Source organism: Humulus lupulus, chromosome 6 (genome assembly GCF_963169125.1).
Source record: "Humulus lupulus chromosome 6, drHumLupu1.1, whole genome shotgun sequence".
NCBI classification, from domain to species: Eukaryota; Viridiplantae; Streptophyta; class Magnoliopsida; order Rosales; family Cannabaceae; genus Humulus; species Humulus lupulus.
The window spans coordinates 142,172,359-142,183,769 of NC_084798.1; the positions used below are offsets into that span (position 1 = coordinate 142,172,359).

Consider the following 11,411-nt stretch of genomic DNA (forward strand, 5'->3'; position numbering starts at 1 on the left):
CGATAAAAGAGCATGGACAAACAATGGATGTAGTAGGTCGGGTTATGTAGAATACCTGCAATGCTCTAAGTGCCGAAAGAAACATCTTGGTGAGTGTCATGCAAACACCAAGGGATGCTACAATTGTGGTTAGGAAGGTCACCGAAAGAACGAATGTTCACAACTCATGCAAGAGGAGAAAAGGGACAACAAAATGGTTCCTGCCAGACACTACAACAAATTTGATATACAATGACTCCCTACAATGTCTTACACCATTGGTGTAAGACATTAAAACTTATCAGGGGTTTTAAATGTCTAATGGTGTAAGACATTGAAAGTTTTTATTAGTGACTACAATTGGAAGACATTAAAAATGGTGGAAGACGTTGGAAATAGATTGAGAAGTGGCCAGGGGGACATCTAATGTCTCCCACTGGGAGACGTGGGACACGTGGCACGTCTCCCACTGGAAGACATTGAATGTATAGAGGGGTACATCCAACGTCTCCCACTGGGAGACGTGGGACACGTGGCACGTCTCCTACTGGGAGACATTGAATGTATAGAGGGGTACATCCAACGTCTCCCACTGGGAGACGTGGGACACGTGGCACGTCTCCCAATGGGAGACGTTGGATGTACCCCTCTATACATTCAATGTCTCCCAGTGGGAGACGTGCCACGTGTCCCACGTCTCCCAGTGGGAGACGTTGGATGTCCCCCTGGCCATTTAATGAATTTTGGGTCTTCTTCTTCCTCATAACACCAAACAGAGAGAGCACACCAAACAGAGAGCACGAAAGGGGCTGCGATTTTAGGGTTTTCAAGGTTAGTTTTTTTTAATTTTTATGAATTTTAGTTAATTATTTTGATAAAAAATCATAGGTTTAGCATTAGGATGAGTAATATACATGATTTTGTGTTAGTTTTACATTTTTATGCATTTTTTTCTATACATTGTTAGATTTATTTGTTTTTCCATGGAGGTTTTTTATAGATTTAAGATTTCATAGTTTTTTTTAATTTAACCTATCACATTGTATATATTTCATTATAATATATATGTTCATGATTTTTTTTAATTTTTATCATTATTTATTTCGAAATTTAGATATATTTTTGTATGTATATTTAAACTTTTTTTTTTTAAATTCTAATTATTTTGTTATATATATATATAGTTATTATGTAAAAATAAATTTATTAAATAATTTTAAAAATATAAATATATAAAAAAAATTATGTTTTTGTTGATTATTGAGATTTTAGGTTATGAAATTTTTTATTGATTTTTTGTTTAGGTTATAATTAGTGGCTCATTGGAGTTTTTTTTTTATTTGTATACCAATCAATTACTTATTAGGAATTTAGTGATATTTGTTTAGTAATGTTTAACATATTAATTAATTTAATTTCGTAGGTTGTGATTTTGGTGGTGAGATTTTAGAGAGTACTTTGCATCAAAACTTCTATATCTATCAATCACACATTTGAGGTAATTAAGTTTCTAAAATTATAATAATAAGTTATATATTGCTAGATATTTAGTGATATTTTATTTATTATTTATTAATTTATTTAAATTGGTTTGTGGATTTAATAGCGAATTCGATTACTACTTGAAGTAATTTTGCTAGCTTTTGAATTATTAATTGCAAGAGGTAAATATATATTCTCTTACTTCTACTTTTAATATTATTAAACAAATGTTAGAAGAGTTTGAATATCTTAAATATTCATCCATAGTGAAGTAGGTTCTGAGATTAAAATTGTGTGCTGCGGTGATAACGGAAGGTTGAGAACTTGTGTGTATTAGTGAAGTAGGTTCTGAGAAATTTGACTGTGTGCTGCGGAGCTATAAGGAAGAAACTTATTGTATGTTGTTTGAATTGTTTGTTTTGCTATTCACATGTAGATGGTTAGGTCACTATTATAGGGGAAATGCTGCCCGATTTTATCTAGGATAATAAACAATTAATTTTATGTAGGCATTCTATAAGGAAGAAACTTATTGTATGTTGTTTGAATTGTTTGTTTTGTTATTCACAAGCAGATGGTTAGGTCACTATTATAGGGGAAATGCTGCCCGATATTATTTAGGATAATAAACGATTAGTTGAGAACGGGCATTACTTGATTGAACATGCGAGTCCCGGGCATTACTTGAGAACGGTATTATTAATTAAAATTTACAAATTATTTTTGAAACTATAAATGTAATCAAATAATTAATTAATATATTTTATTTTATATTTCTTGCAGCTAACAAGCACATCATATACAGAGGCACAAATTGATGAGTTGCGACAAGAATGGGCGACATATATGTTGCCGATAATCCAAAGTTACCGACCTCGTTGATAGGTTTTTTTTTAATTTTTTAACTCTTTCTTCATACACAATGCAATATTTGTTCATTTTGAATATTTCTAACAAATATTGTATTTCTTGTATATATCTAACAAATATATTTTTTTCTTTCAATTTAAATTAATATTATTTCAATTTAATTAATTTAAATTTAGATTAAAATAATTTCAATTTAAATTAATATTATTTCAATTTAATTAATTATTAAATTAATTTCAATTTAGATTAAAATAACTTCAATTTAAATTAAAATAATTTCAATTTAAATTAATATTATCTCAATTTAATTAATTATTAAATCAAATTAAAATAATATTAATTATAAATTTATTTAATTTATTTTTTTTAAATGTGGGAGACTTTCAATGTCTCCCATTGGGAGAGGTGGGAGACTTCCCACGTCTCCCAATGGGAGAGGTGGAAAGTCAAACGTTGACTTTCCACCTCTCCCATTGGGAGACGTGGGAAGTGACTCACCTCTCCCAATGGGAGACGTGGGATGTCTCCTAGGGACTTCCCACGTCTCCCATTGGGAGATGTGAGTCACTTCCCACGTCTCCCAATGGGAGAGGTGGAAAGTCAACGTTTGACTTTCCACCTCTCCCAGTGGGAGACGTGGGAAGTGAGGCACGTCTCCCAATGGGAGACGTGGGATATATACCTACAATGACCCTAGCAACAACGTCTCACTAAGTGGGAGACATTGTAGACTTCCAATGTCTCCCAATTAAAGTCATAAAACCTCTATTTTGTTGTAGTGAGAGTCTTTGCCTTGACCCAGGGAGAAGCTGAAGCTAGTAATAAAGTGGTCACAGGTCAGATTACTATCCTCAATAATGTATGTTCAATATTATTTGATTCGGGAGCCACACACTCGTATATCTCGTTAGGAATGGTAGAGAAATTAGACAAACCTTGTGAAAGATTTAGAACTAGGTTTGTGATAGAATTGCCTTCGAGAGAAGTAGTCCTATCATAACGGATAGTACGAGGCGTGCCGATAAAAGTTGAGGAAGTAGACCTAGAAGGAGACCTGATAGAGCTGGAGATCAAAGACTTCAACACCATACTGGGCATGGATTAGCTACCAAGGCATGTCACAACCATCGACTGTAGACGTAAGCAAGTGATGTTCGAAACTCCTGACGGTCAAAAACTAAGTTTTATGGGAAAGGTTTCAGGACTACGAACACCGTTTATATCATCTCTCAAATCTTAGAGGATGATAGAGAAAGGATGTCACACATTCTTAGCAAGCGTCATGGATGTGGCAAAGGAAACATCACTAAAGGTTGAAGACGTCGACATCATAAAATAATTCGCATAAGTATTTCCTGACGACTTACTAGGATTGTCGCCAACTCGAGAAATTGACTTCACAATCAAAATAGTATCGGCAACCAAGCCTATCTCAAAGGCACCATACATGATGGCACCTACCGAACTCAAGGTGTAACGTCCTACGTTTTTGGGTACCTTTAAAAGACTCGGGTCGGGATTTTCCCCCCGGGTTAAGAATATTATTTTAAATAATATTATATTTTGTTTGTAAGTATTCCATGAGTTATTGCTAGCCAAAATATGAATTTTGTGATTTAAAAAGTCAAGATAAGACTTTCGGTCTTGGACCGACACAAAAACCCTGATCGGGTAAAAATCTCGGAAAATAAAATGAAAAATCATGGCAATTATATTTTGGGCATAAAATACATTCATAAAAGTTAAAGTTTGGTCAAAAATAATAAACCTAAAAGAAAATGGAAATTGTAAGGCATTTTGTGGTAAATGCCTAATTTTGCCGAAATGGGGAATTTTATTCCATGAATGGACCTTAGGTTAAATTTTATTTTGTAGTTAATTAAATTAAATATGAGAGACATATAATTTAATTAATTAATAGTAAGTTTGGTGATTAAAACTTAATGAGAGTGAAAAAGATGTAAGAAGTCAAGTGGGCAAGTGGGTAGAAAAGCACTCAAGTGTTTTGTGATATTTTGAAGAGTTGTGTGAGCCATTCTAACCCCCAAATCCGACCACTCTCCCTCCCTCATTCACTCTCATCTGATTTTTGAAGACTCTCTCAAGTGTTCTCTCCATTTGCAACCCCAAGAACACCAAAGAAACTTGGAAGCTAAGTCTTGGTCTAGGAAGGGTTTTCCCTAAGGTAAAGTTTCATTAATCTAGACTTTTGTAAAGTTTTAAGCATAGAGTTTCAAATAGCTAATTGACTATGTTGTTGGGGGAAGTTTTTTAGGGTTTTTGAAAGGTTTTGAAGGAGTCAAAGCTTATAGGAAGGTCCAAACCTTAAGCAAGAACACCAAAGAGGTAAAAAGTTTACTTTTGATGATTTTGTTTTCGGGTTTTTAGTTTTAAGCATTATTTTGTATATCTAATGCTTAGAGTTTCTTGTTGATGATGTAATAAGGTTATGGTAGTTGTTTAATAATTTTTATGATGCATGAGTATTGATTTTTGAAAATGGGAACCAAAACCTCCAAGGGTTTTGTAGGATACCCTAAAACAAAACATGTTTTGAGCTGTGACTTCCAAGGGGTCAAGCAGCCACTGTATATTTTTTTTGTAAAATTAAATTGTACTGTGATGTTGTTCAGATTGAGTACATAAAATTGAGATTTTGAAACACAAAAAAATGTTTAGAAATGAGTAAGTTATGCTATTTCAAATATTAGGTAAAAAACTGTTTTTTCGTATTCTTATTTTTGGAACCAAGTTTGGACAGCCACTGTATAGGTCAAATGAACCCAGTTTTTTCTAAAATTTTGTGGAGATATTACTTGCATAACCTATTATTCCACTGTAAAATTTGGTAAGAAAATATTGAACGGTTTATAATTTATTAACTGTCAAAGTTTGGAAAAAATAAGGACTTGAAAATAATGTCATTTTTACCTCATTGTTGGAAAATGATTTCACCAATAAAAAATGCTCATTTTGACCTAAGATTTTTCAAAGACCTAAATGGCATAACAAAAATGGAATTGGGAAATTTTGGTAACAATTGGGTAAGTAAATTTCAAGTTATGAACTAACGAAGTATGTAGTTAAAAATGTGAAAAATAGGTGTTTCACACTTAGTGTAAAAATGAGATTTTGGAACATAAGGTAAAAAGTAAAATTTTGCTTATTTCAAGATATAAATTGGTAAGTCTTGAAATCATATTTTCACTAAAATTATCCCTTTGAGTTTAAATGAATTATTTTTATTAAAGAGTTTTTATTCTTTCTAAAAATAAGAGATTTAATTTATTAATAGTTAATAAATTAAAAGAGGGTTTAAAACCTTATATTTTGAGAAAATAATTAAATAAATTATTTTCCTAGTAAGTAAAATTGATTAATTGCTTTTGGAAAATTAATTAGTCAAGATGAGAAATTTATAACGGTTTTCCTAATTAAGACAAATTAGGCAATTTTCTTAAAACGGTTTTTAGATATTAAAACCTTAAGAAGAATAAAAGGAAAATTTAAAGAGTTTATTTTCTTTAAAAATAATTAAGGAATTTATTTGTATTTTCTGGATATAATACCGGCTAAAATCTTACATATTTTAACCAACTAGTCGAAAGTGCGGGTTAATGGCGATACCTTGAAAGAATAAGATTTTTAGCGGATTGTGGGAAATACCATGGTGATACCCGAGCCTAGGTATCGAGACCTTAGGATAGGTCTCCCCGAGACTTAGGGTTTAGTCTCGAATATTTTGTATAACTTTCCTTAATAGGTTTAAAACCAAATAAGGATTATAAATCCTTACAAATGACTTTTATTAAAATGACCAAACTGCCCAAAATAATAATAATGAATTATGAGTGCCATAATTAATCCGAGTATACTGTATGGATAACTACAGTATTGGCTAAGCGTAACTGGACTGAACGTTGGAGGGTGAAAACTTCCTGAGCGCTAAGGACTCCAAGTAAGTCAACTTATATTGTATGGCTGCAACATGAAATGATTATTGTCTTGTATGTTAGTATAGGGATACATGCACATATATAGGCTGTCATAGAAAGTTTCTTAGAGACGTTAGTCTAGTGAGTGCTGATTTAGAAAATATGAACGGTAGAAGTCCGTCATATCCTAGACGGTTGATCCCCGTCACACTGCTTGATTTTATTTATGTCCGGTTCATTACCTCGACGAGTGGCCATGAGATGAGGATAAGCTGGTTAAACCTAGGGGCGCCAAGATAAATGGGACCTAGGGGCCCTCATGCTTACTTAATCATTGGACGGTTAGAATCCGAGCAAGTGCTCTGATAAGTTATTCCCGGATAGCAGCCGTGAATATTGGCCATTCCGTGAGAGTGCCTAGAGATACTAGGGGTTGCCAAGTTTGAGTGAGGTTGAACACCCTAGGGGCAGCTGCTCACCAGCACCACTGATTAACATAGAAGTCTCCATAAAACCGTGTAAATTGGATTACACTCTTGAATATGTAGCGATGCCCTAAGTAACACGATAGTTACCCTTGATGAGAATATTTATTGGCTAGATCTTAGTGTGGGGACTCAGTTCTCTTTTACAGATTAGCAATTATGTTGGAGGGCGCGTTACGCATGAATTGTTGGAAATTGTCGAGCGTTGGTCTCGAATTATAGTTGTGATATAATATATCTGCTTGTGCTGGGATTTTCTGAGTGCAGGGATATAATTGTTGATAAGATATAGTTGTGATATAATATATCTGCTTGCTCTGGGATTTTCTGAGTGCAGGGATATAATTGTTGATAAGATATAGTTGTGATATAATATATCTGCTTGTTCTGGGATTTTTCTGAGTGCAGGATTTTTATCTAGTTACGATTTAATTTATCATTGGTTATCAGGCATGACCATAAGTTTGCCAGGACGCTTTAGCGTTCTTGAAATTGATTGTTTAGGGTCTGGATGGGTCCGGGACCCTAATTCTCTACATGCTTTGTTTGAAAGTTGATCTTACTAAGCGTTTTCGCTTACCTAGTTGTTTCATGTTGTAGGTAAGAGCAAGGGCAAGGCAGAGGAGTGAGCGCTGGAGTCTTCCTTGCAAATGTACATGTGGACCGACCTTTTGGGAAGCCGTTTTATTTTTGGAAATGTTGTGTAATTTTCCTAAACTAGGCTCACTCTACTCTTTATAAAATATGTTGAAACTAAATGTTAAGTATGGCCATACGACTTTTTAAAAAAGTTTTTTTTTTTATACGGGTTTTTGAGACATTTTGTTAAATGAAAACATTTATATTTCCGCATTATCGAGTCTTGAAAATCCGGGTCGTTACAGTTGGTATCAGAGCTCGAGTTGAGCCGATTCTGTAGACAACCCACATGTACATTTCGCAAAGATAGACCGGCACTCACTGTAAATACTGTTTCTTCCTTTAGTGTGTTGTTTTCTTTTTATTCACCTCAATTCTATAAATTGTAGGTTATGGTCGTATACCTGAGATAGGTGACCCTGTGATAGAAAAACTAGCCATGATCCCTTCGCCTAGAATCAATTTTCTGTAGACCCTTTAACGATGAGAATTCCTTGCCACTTTGAGTACGAATGACGACATTGGTGTGCCATTTGGCAATATACGCAGTACATGACAGAAGTCTTCAGTAGAGCCAGAGGAGGATCCCGAGCAGTCTGACGAGGATACCGACAGAGAGCTGGATATGATGATGGATAACTTAGATTAGGTTATGCTGTGAGGGTCTTGTTGATACATTTTGTAAAGACCTTGCAAAACTACTAGGTTGTAGGACTTTGGTGTAGTTGTAGCTGAGAACCTGCCAGTGGAGGAAGTGGCTAATGAAGAACTCGGCGACGGGGAAATTTCTTATGAGGAGCTGATGGACCAGACTGAGGAAGATCTCGAGGAGGATCCAGATGGAGGTCCTGATATGGCCGCTGACAGCGACACCGACTAGGTGTTAGGCGCTGCATAGGTGTTAGAAACCCACCTAGTTTTTTTTTTTTGGCTAATTTTGTAAATCCCTTAGACTTGCCAACCCAAACTTCAAATGTTGTTGTATATGGTATAGGTTATGAAATGAAGTTGCTAACTTTTGTTAAAAAGTGTTGATTGCTTGTTGTGCTTGATATGTTTGGTGTGCTTAATTAGGTTGATTAACTATCTGTGTCAATATTAACTTCTCGTCCTTATGCGCTTAAGAGCTTTTGATTGAAATCAAAAAAATTGGTAAGGACAAGAGCTCAAAGAGGAAGGGGTGTTGCTGGCCGAGGCCAGGCCACACCTGTTGATAGAGCTCAGAACGCGCCTGCCGCTAGAGCTCCAAACCAAGCTGATAGAGTTCGTGAGATAGCCGAGCGGATGAACAATCTGCAAAGGCTAGTGGAGACGCAGGGAGCTCAAATAGAAAGAGGGCAAAAGAGACAGGAGGACGCTGATGCCCTCCAAGCTGAAAGATTTAACACCCTTCTGGGACGACTCCCCATGCCACCCAACAATTCTCAGAACTACGAAGTACCACCTGCAAATAATGAAGAACAAAACCTTGGCCCGCAGGTTATCATTGAGCAACCTGTACAGCCAGTAGAAGCGCCAAGAGCTGCCCGAGCAAAACCTATATCAGAAAGGTTCGGGAACCAAAATCCACCTATATTCGAGGGGAGCAGTGACCCTTCAATGGCAGAGGAATGGATTAGTATTTTGGAAAGAATCTTCGACTTCATTGGAACTACTTAGAGAGAGAAGGTAGTCTGCACGACCTATATGAAGATGCCCACATCTGGTGGGATGCAGCCAAGAAAGGGCATAATGATGCCGAGATGGAATGGCTAGAGTTCTTGACCTTGTTCAATGGCAAGTACTTTAGTAAGGCGGTGATTGAGCACAAAGTGAATGAGTTCACTAGTCTGAAGCAGGGAACATCGAGCGTGCACGACTACGTTCGAAAATTTGACCAACTGTCTAGGTTTGCGAAGAACTAGGTGAGCACTGAAGAGAATAAGACCTGGAGTTTTATGAAGGGCCTACGCAGAGACATTGCTAGGTGTGTAGACACTGGTAGAACTGGCCCAGAGACGTATGCTGAAGCTGTGGAACGGGCTCTTCGCCAAGAGTCTTGGGCCGTGTCTGACAAGCCAGATCCATAGAAGAATGAAGACAGGAGGTACACTCCCAACAACCCCGGACAGTTTCAGGCCAATCAGAATGGCCCAAGGGGAAGGTTCAACCCGAGGTTCGGCCAGAACTTGGAGCGAACAAACAATCCAAGAGGCACAAGACCGATTTTTGGGGGAAATAATAAAAGAAAAGGGGGACCTCCCAATCAGGCAATGGCTAGTCACAACAAACAGCCGAGACGTGAGTTTGAACAATGGCCACTATGCAACAAGTGTAACCGCCGCCATCGGGGCGAGTGCGGGTTCTGTTTTAACTGTGGAAAGCCAGGGCACTTTGCTAAGGATTGTCGAATGCCAGCCAAGGGCAATGGAAATGACCAACATAAACAAATTGGAGCTCCGCCTCGAGTTTATGCGCTTACACAAAGCGATAAAGGAGCTGGCCCATCTGATATGGTGTCAGGTCAGATTTCTATCGCCCAAACCTCAGCATATGCATTAATGGATACTGGTGCATCACATTCTTTTGTATCTGCATCCTTTGTGGAAAAATTAAATAGAAGTCCTGAGCCTATGCCTGTTATTGGTGGGGTATCCTTGCCTTCGGGTGAGGATATGCTGGTGCGGACATGGGTTAGAGCCGTACCAGTTTGGGTTGAAAATCATGAGCTAATGGTGGATCTGTTAGTCTTGGACCTACATGAATAAGATGTCATATTTGGGATGGATTGGTTAACCAAATATGGAGCAGTTATCAATTGCAAGCGCAGAAAAGTGGTCTTCACCCCAGCAGGAGAAGAACCATTCGAGTTCAAGGGCACGTCAAGAGAAAAGAAGTGTCTCATGATTTCTGCGATAAAGGAGAGAAAAATGTTGAATGACGGGTGCATCGGTTTTCTGGCAAACATAGTGGATAAGGATAAAGAAACGAGTCAACAACCATCGGATGTACCGGTTGTGTGCAAGTTTTCTGATGTATTTCCTAAAGGTCTCCCAGGGATTCCACCAGACCGAGAGAATGTGTTTGAGATAGAGTTGATTCCGGGAACTGCGCCGATCTCAAAGTCTCCTTACAGAATGGCACCAGCTGAACTCAAGGAGTTGCAGTCACAACTGCAAGAGTTACTGGACAAGAAGTTCATAAGGCCAAGCCATTCTCCATGGGGAGCCCCGATCTTATTCGTTAAGAAGAAAGACGGTACGATGAGAATGTGCATTGACTATCGGGAGTTGAACAAAGTGACGATCAAGAACCGATATCCATTACCGAGGATCGACGATCTTTTCGATCAACTACAAGGAGCGTCAGTATTTTCCAAAATAGACCTGCGATCAGGCTATCATCAGCTCAAGGTTAAGGAGACAGATATACCAAAGACGGCCTTCAGAACGCGTTACGGTCACTACGAGTTCTTAGTGATGTCCTTTGGACTAACCAATGCGCCTGCTGCATTCATGGATCTCATGAACCGAGTATTTCGAGAGTATTTGGATAAGTTTGTCGTCGTGTTCATTGACGATATTCTGATATACTCGAAAAGCCAAGAAGAGCATGCAACTCATCTGGAACTGGTCCTCCAGTGTCTGCGAGACGAAAAGCTTTATGCTAAGTTTTCAAAGTGCAAATTCTGGCTAGAGAAAGTAAGTTTTCTGGGGCACATAGTGTCGGGAAATGGAATTTCAGTATATCCCCCCAAGATAGAAGCTGTTAAGCAGTGGAAACCTCCGAAAAATGCGCATGAGGTTAGAAGTTTTCTTGGGTTAGCGGGATACTACGGGCGATTTGTGGAAGGATTTTCCAAAATAGCCGCACCAATGACTGCCCTTACCTGCAAAAACGTCAAATATGAATGGACTGACAAGTGTGAGGAGAGTTTTCAGGAGCTGAAAACAAGATTGACGATTGCCCCAGTGCTGACAATCCCCAATGGCACAGAGGGATATACTATTTATAGCGACGCCTCAGGCCGAGGGTTGGGAGC

The 11,411-nt window shown here is 37.5% G+C and overlaps 1 long non-coding RNA gene across 1 annotated transcript; it reads left to right on the forward strand.

The window, feature by feature from the left end:
* Positions 1-684: 684 nt before the first annotated feature.
* LOC133784219 (uncharacterized) lies at positions 685-2,535 on the forward strand. The gene is made up of 3 exons (XR_009871207.1): positions 685-810; positions 1,403-2,154; positions 2,245-2,535. It is a non-coding gene; the product is annotated as an uncharacterized LOC133784219 (long non-coding RNA).
* The last annotated feature ends 8,876 nt before the right edge of the window (positions 2,536-11,411 follow it).